This window comes from Oncorhynchus gorbuscha, unplaced genomic scaffold (genome assembly GCF_021184085.1).
Source record: "Oncorhynchus gorbuscha isolate QuinsamMale2020 ecotype Even-year unplaced genomic scaffold, OgorEven_v1.0 Un_scaffold_5062, whole genome shotgun sequence".
Lineage (NCBI taxonomy): Eukaryota > Metazoa > Chordata > Actinopteri > Salmoniformes > Salmonidae > Oncorhynchus > Oncorhynchus gorbuscha.
The window spans coordinates 17,501-24,529 of NW_025748949.1; the positions used below are offsets into that span (position 1 = coordinate 17,501).

The 7,029-nt window shown below is 46.3% G+C and overlaps 1 pseudogene; it reads right to left on the reverse strand.

The window, feature by feature from the left end:
* LOC124028934 overlaps window positions 1-6,740 on the reverse strand; it is a 13,832-nt pseudogene extending 7,092 nt beyond the window's left edge.
* Window positions 6,741-7,029: the final 289 nt, after the last annotated feature.

Genomic DNA, 7,029 nt, shown 5'->3' on the forward strand with positions numbered 1-7,029 from the left:
CCCCGATGACCAGACGACACTAACCCCCCCGAGGACTAAACAAAACTAACCCCCCCCACCCCGATGACAAGACTAAACTAACCCCCTGATGACCAGACGACACTAACCCCCCCCAGGACTAAACAAAACTACCGCCCCCCACCCACCCACCCAGACGACTAGGCTAACCCCTCAGACGACTAGGCTAACTCCCCCCCCAGACGACTAGGCTAACCCCCTCAGATGACTAGGCTAATCCCCTCAGACGACTAGGCTAACCCCCCACCCCACCCAGACGACTAGGTTAACCCCCTCAGACGACTAGGCTAACTCCCCCCACCCAGACGACTAGGCTAACTCCACCCACCCAGACGACTAGGCTCCCCCCCCAGACGACTAGGCTATCCCCCCCACCCCACGACTAGACTAACCCCCCACCCAGACGACTAGGCTAACTCCACCCACCCAGACGACTAGGCTACCCCCCCAGACGACTAGGCTAACCCCCTCAGACGACTAGGCTAACCCCCTCAGACGACTAGGCTAACTCCCTCCCCCACCCCAGACGACTAGGCTAACCCCCCCCACCCAGACGACTAGGCTAACCCCTCAGACGACTAGGCTAACCCCCTCAGACGACTAGGCTAACCCCCTCAGACGACTAGGGCTAACCCCCTCAGACGACTAGGCTAACCTCAGCTCCACAGAAGATCCAGCTGTTGACCCAGGCTGACTGGCTCTTTCCATCCAGAGCCATAATATATTTACCCTCTTTCCAGGACTGGGAATCTGGGAATGGATTTCCCCTGCAGACGACTCAGGGAGAAAAGAGGAGGAGAGGGGGAGGAACCCCTCAGACGAGAGGGGGGTGAAGGGGAGAGAGGAGGAGGAAAGGGGATAAGAAGGGAGGAGGAGGAGGAAAGGGGATAAGAAGGGGAGAGGAGAGAGGGCAGGAAGGTGGGAATCACAAACCCCCCCTTGTCTCCTCCAGCCGCTGGTCAGAGGGATATTCCACACGCTAGCCCCCATATGCTGCTGTATGTGCTAAGAGACATGGAGTCAGCGTGTGTGTGGGGGGTTAGGGGATGCAGAGAAGGTTCTTTAACACCTCTCCACATCAGCTGAGTTGTCTCCTCGTGATGATTGGCTCTCAGTAACATGCGAAGTAACACAGACATCAAACAGACCCCGTTTCAAACTGGAACGCTGTGTACTAATGTTAGCTAGTTACGTGTAAATATCATGGTATCATCATGACAGTTTAGAAGAGTAGTTTATGTTAACAACACACCGCACCAATACTATAATACAGCACATAGCTCATAGCTTCTAATTTCAAGAGCTCCTAGCTTCTAATTTCAAGAGCCCTAGCTTCTAATTTCAAGAGCTCCTAGCTTCTAATTTCAAGAGCCCCCTAGCTCCAGGCTTCCCGTCCAGACGCTTCTAACCCCCCCCAAGAGCTCCCTAAGCTCCCACCCAGATTTAAAGGGCTCCCAGCCCCAGACGACTTCTAACTTTCAAGAGCTTCTGGCTCCTAGCTTCTAGCTTCGAGCTAGGCTAATTTCAGAGCGACTAGGCTTCTAGCTCCTAATTTCAGAGCTCCTCAGACTTCTAGGCTAGCTCCCTCAGAAGCTTCTAATTTCAAGAGCTAGGCTAACTCCCTCAGCTCCTAGCTTCTCAGAGCCTAGCTTCTAATTTCAGAGCTTCTAGCTCCCAGCTTTAGCTTCTGCTTCTAGCTTCTAATTTCAAGAGCTAACTGGCTCCACAGAAGATCCTTCTGTTGACTAAGGCTTCTAATTTCATCCAGAGCTTCTAAATATATTTAGCTCCTAGCTTCTAATTTCAAGAGCTTCTGCTCCTATTAATTATTATTATTATTTAGCTCTTAGCTTCTGCTCCTAGCTTCTAGCTCCTAGCACCCATCTACACTACTGTTCAAGTTTGGGGTCACTTAGAAATGTCCTTGTTTTTTTAAAGAAAAACACATTTTTTGGTCCATTAAAATAACATCAAATTGATCAGATATACAGTAGACATTGTTCATGTTTAATGTTGTAAATGACTGTTGTTGCTGGAAACAGCTGATTTTTTATGGAATATCTACATAGACATACAGAGGCCCATTATCAGCAACCATCACTCCTGTGTTCCAATGGCACATTGTGTTAACTAATCCAAGTTTATCATTTTAAAGGCTAATTGATCATTGAAAACACTTTTGCAATTATGTTAGCACAGCTGAAAACTGTTGTCCTGATTAAAGAAGCAATAAAAACTGGACCTCCTTTAGACTAGTAGAGTATCTGGAGCATCAGCATTTGTGGGTTCGATTACAGGCTCAAAATGGCCAGAAACAAAGACCTTTCATCCCAAATTCATCAGTCTATTCTTGTTCTAGAAATGAAGGCTATGCCATGCAAGAGATTGCCAAGACAGTCAAGATCTCCTAGCAATCGATGTGTACTACTCCCTTCACAGAACAGCACAAACTGTCTCTAACCAGAATAGAAAGAGGGAGTGGGAGGCCCCAATGCACAACTGAGCAAGTGGATAAGTACATTAGAGTGTCTAGTTTGAGAAACAGACGCCTCACAAGTCCTCAACTGGCTAGCTTCATTAAATAGTACCCGCAACGTCAACCGTGAAGAGGTGAGTCCAGGATGGTCCAGTGTCTGTGTTCTTTTGCCCATCTTAATCTTTTATTTTTTATTGGCCAGCTTCTGAGATATTGCGTTTTCTTGGCAACTCTGCCTAGAAGGGCAGCGTCCTAGTTTAAGTTCAAGGACATTTCTAAGTGACCCCAAACTTTTGAACGGTAGTGTATCTCTATCTCTGTCCCAGTAAAGTCAACAGCTGCATCTTTGGTTGTGTCAACACATCCAGCTGCTGAAAAACCTCCTTGGACCAAACATCACACATCAAATCTTATTATTACGCTGAATACAACAGAATACAACCATGAAAATGCTTAGTTACAAGCCCACTGATTAACAATGCAGATCAAGAAATACAGTTAACAAAATATTTACTAAATAAACTAAAGTTAAAAACAAACAAAAAGTTAAACAATAAAATAACAATAATGAGGCTGTATACAGGGATACTGTACTTCTGTAACTAGAGGGCAATAAAACTGACTCCTCCCAGAGCAAAACGTGCTGTCATGAACCAGCAGGGAGCAGGTCTCGAAACAAAACCTTTGACCTTCTAGCTATTCTGAAGTCCGGTGCGCTATCGACTATGCCGAGTCGTTACAATATTATATTTTACTAACATCAGTGCCACTCAATTTAGGACGTTACTTTACGTAAGGTTACATTTAGTATGATATATTAGGCCCCAATAAGACAGTAGGTTACATTTAGTATGATATATTAGGTCCAATAAGACAGTAGGTTACATTTAGTATGATATATTAGGTCCAATAAGACAGTAGGTTACATTTAGTATGATATATTAGGTCAATAAGACAGTAGGTTACATTTAGTATGATATATTAGGTCCAATAAGACAGTAGGTTACATTTAGTATGATATATTAGGTCCAATAAGACAGTAGGTTACATTTAGTATGATATATTAGGTCCAATAAGACAGTAGGTTACATTTAGTATGATATATTAGGTCTAATAAGACAGTAGGTTACATTTAGTATGATATATTGCGGTCCAATAAGACAGTAGGTTACATTTAGTATGATATATTAGGTCTAATAAGACAGTAGGTTACATGTAGTATGATATATTACGTCTAATAAGACAGTAGGTTACATTTAGTATGATATATTAGGTCCAATAAGACAGTAGGTTACATTTAGTATGATATATTACGTCTAATAAGACAGTAGGTTACATTTAGTATGATATATTAGGTCCAATAAGACAGTAGGTTACATTTAGTATGATATATTACGTCCAATAAGACAGTAGGTTACATTTAGTATGATATATTAGGTCAATAAGACAGTAGGTTACATTTAGTATGATATATTAGGTCCAATAAGACAGTAGGTTACATTTAGTATGATATATTAGGTCCAATAAGACAGTAGGTTACATTTAGTATGATATATTAGGTCCAATAAGACAGTAGGTTACATTTAGTATGATATATTAGGTCCAATAAGACAGTAGGTTACATTTAGTATGATATATTAGGTCCAATAAGACAGTAGGTTACATTTAGTATGATATATTAGGTCCAATAAGACAGTAGGTTACATTTAGTATGATATATTAGGTCCAATAAGACAGTAGGTTACATTTAGTATGATATATTACGTCCAATAAGACAGTAGGTTACATTTAGTATGATATATTAGGTCCAATAAGACAGTAGGTTACATTTAGTATGATATATTACGTCCAATAAGACAGTAGGTTACATTTAGTATGATATATTAGGTCCAATAAGACAGTAGGTTACATTTAGTATGATATATTACGTCCAATAAGACAGTAGGTTACATTTAGTATGATATATTAGGTCCAATAAGACAGTAGGTTACATTTAGTATGATATATTAGGTCCAATAAGACAGTAGGTTACATTTAGTATGATATATTAGGTCCAATAAGACAGTAGGTTACATTTAGTATGATATATTAGGTCCAATAAGACAGTAGGTTACTGCAATCCCAAAAGGAGGGTGGTTGGCCTCCTCGCCTCCCTACCACTGAGGAAGTACATTCCCCGCTCAGCCCAGTCAAAACTGTTCGCTGCTCTGGCCCCCAATGGTGGAACAAACTCCCTCACGACGCCAGGACAGCGGAGTCAATCACCACCTTCCGGAGACACCTGAAACCCCACCTCTTTAAGGAATACCTAGGATAGGATAAGTAATCCCTCTCACCCCCCTTTAAGATTTAGATGCACTATTGTAAAGTGACTGTTCCACTGGATGTCATAAGGTTTGTAAGTCGCTCTGGATAAGAGCGTCTGCTAAATGACTTAAATGTAAATGTAAATGTTGGTGTGGAGAATAACTCTAACATCTAGCAACCCCAAAGGTTGCGTGTTTTCATCTCATCTTAGCTACTTAGCATGTTAGCTAACCCTTCCTCTAATCTTAACTGTTTAACCTAACCCTTAACCTAGGGCCTAGCCACCTCGCTAACATTAGCCACAACACATTGAAATCAATCATATATTATACGTATTGCAAATTCGTTTCATATTGTACCAATTGCAATTCGTAAAAATACTATTAAAAAAATTGTTGTCCAACAGCTATTACATTGGCAATACATTTTGCTCTGAGACCAGTTTGACCCTTACCATAATACACATAATAACAACTAGCGACCCCCTATTCCTACCACCACGAAATTACCCTGAAGTTGCCCCGCTATCTGCCGCCACTACATAGCTGGCCCTCCTAACCCCGGTCCCTGCCTACCCGGCTGGCCCTCCTAACCCCGGTCCCTGCCTACCCGGCTGGCCCTCCTAACCCCGGTCCCTGCCTACCCGGCTGGCCCTCCTAACCCCGGTCCCTGCCTACCCGGCTGGCCCTCCCTAACCCCGGTCCCTGCCTACCCGGCTGGCCCTCCTAACCCGGTCCCTGCCTACCCGGCTGGCCCTCCTAACCCCGGTCCCTGCCTACCCGGCTGGCCCTCCCTAACCCCGGTCCCTGCCTACCCGGCTGGCCCTCCTAACCCGGTCCCTGCCTACCCGGCTGGCCCTCCTAACCCCGGGCCCTCCTAACCCGGCTGGTCCCTGCCTACCCGGCTGGCCCTCCTAACCCTGGTCCCTGCCTACCCGGCTGGCCCTCCTAACCCGGTCCCTGCCTACCCCGGCTGGCCCTCCTAACCCCGGGCCCTCCTGACCCGGTCCCTGCCTACCCGGCTGGCCCTCCTAACCCCGGTCCCTGCCTACCCGGCTGGCCCTCCTAACCCGGGCCCTCCTAACCCCAGTCCCTGCCTACCCGGCTGGCCCTCCTAACCCGGTCCCTGCCACCACCCGGCTGGCCCTCCTAACCCCGGTCCCTGCCTACCCGGCTGGCCCTCCTAACCCCGGGCCCTCCTAACCCCGGTCCCTGCCTACCCGGCTGGCCCTCCTAACCCCGGGCCCTCCTAACCCCGGTCCCTGCCTACCCGGCTGGCCCTCCTAACCCCGGTCCCTGCCTACCCAGCTGGCCCTCCTAACCCCGGTCCCTGCCTACCCGGCTGGCCCTCCTAACCCCGGTCCCTGCCTACCCGGCTGGTTAGAGTTATACATGCAGGGTCTGATACATGGTCCCGCTACTTGCTGACCCGATTCACCACCGTCACTATCAGATAAAGTCAACATTACTGGATCGCTACATTTAGCTAACGGAGTTCCAGCTAGCGGTGTGAGTGGGCTGTGTTGGACGGAAACGGGGGCTCCTAGAGCGGGTTTACCTGGAGGGATGACCCGCTGCTCCGCTCCGAGGCTGCTCTGCATCAAACCGAGTAGGAGCACACAAACCACGGCGATCCAACTCGACTCCATGGCCTTGGTGGTGAGACTTTCCGGGTTTAATTTGGCTACTGTAGACTACAGTATATAATATGTCTCCCTCTCTCTCTCTCTTTTAGTAACGAAGATGATTCGCCCTGCGCAGTAGGAATATTCTGTCAACATACCGTTACCCCGCCCCTTTCAACCGGGTTCGAGCAATGAGAAACAGCAGAGGAGTGATCGATGGGATGACACCCAATCAGAGCACCAGACGCACCGAGTATGGACCAATGGAAGCAGGACAGATGGAAGTTAGAAGCGGTGATTTTCCTGCCCCTGCGGCCACAGAAAGTTCTTGAAATGAAGAGAAATGTGAATCTCTGCCACGTCGTTGGAATTCCTGGCCCAGACAGAAGAGGGGGAGGAGAGGATGGGAGAGACTCTCTCTCTTGACACCCCCCAGTAAAACTATGTTAGTTTATAGCTCATGTTTAGTTAGTTAATAGATGGTATATAGTGTTTAGTTAGGAAGCTTTAATGTGTCATATTATAATCTACTGTAACATACTCTACTCGGTTCCATTGATAGGAACGAATCACATTTATTCACAATTGATACAGACACATTAAT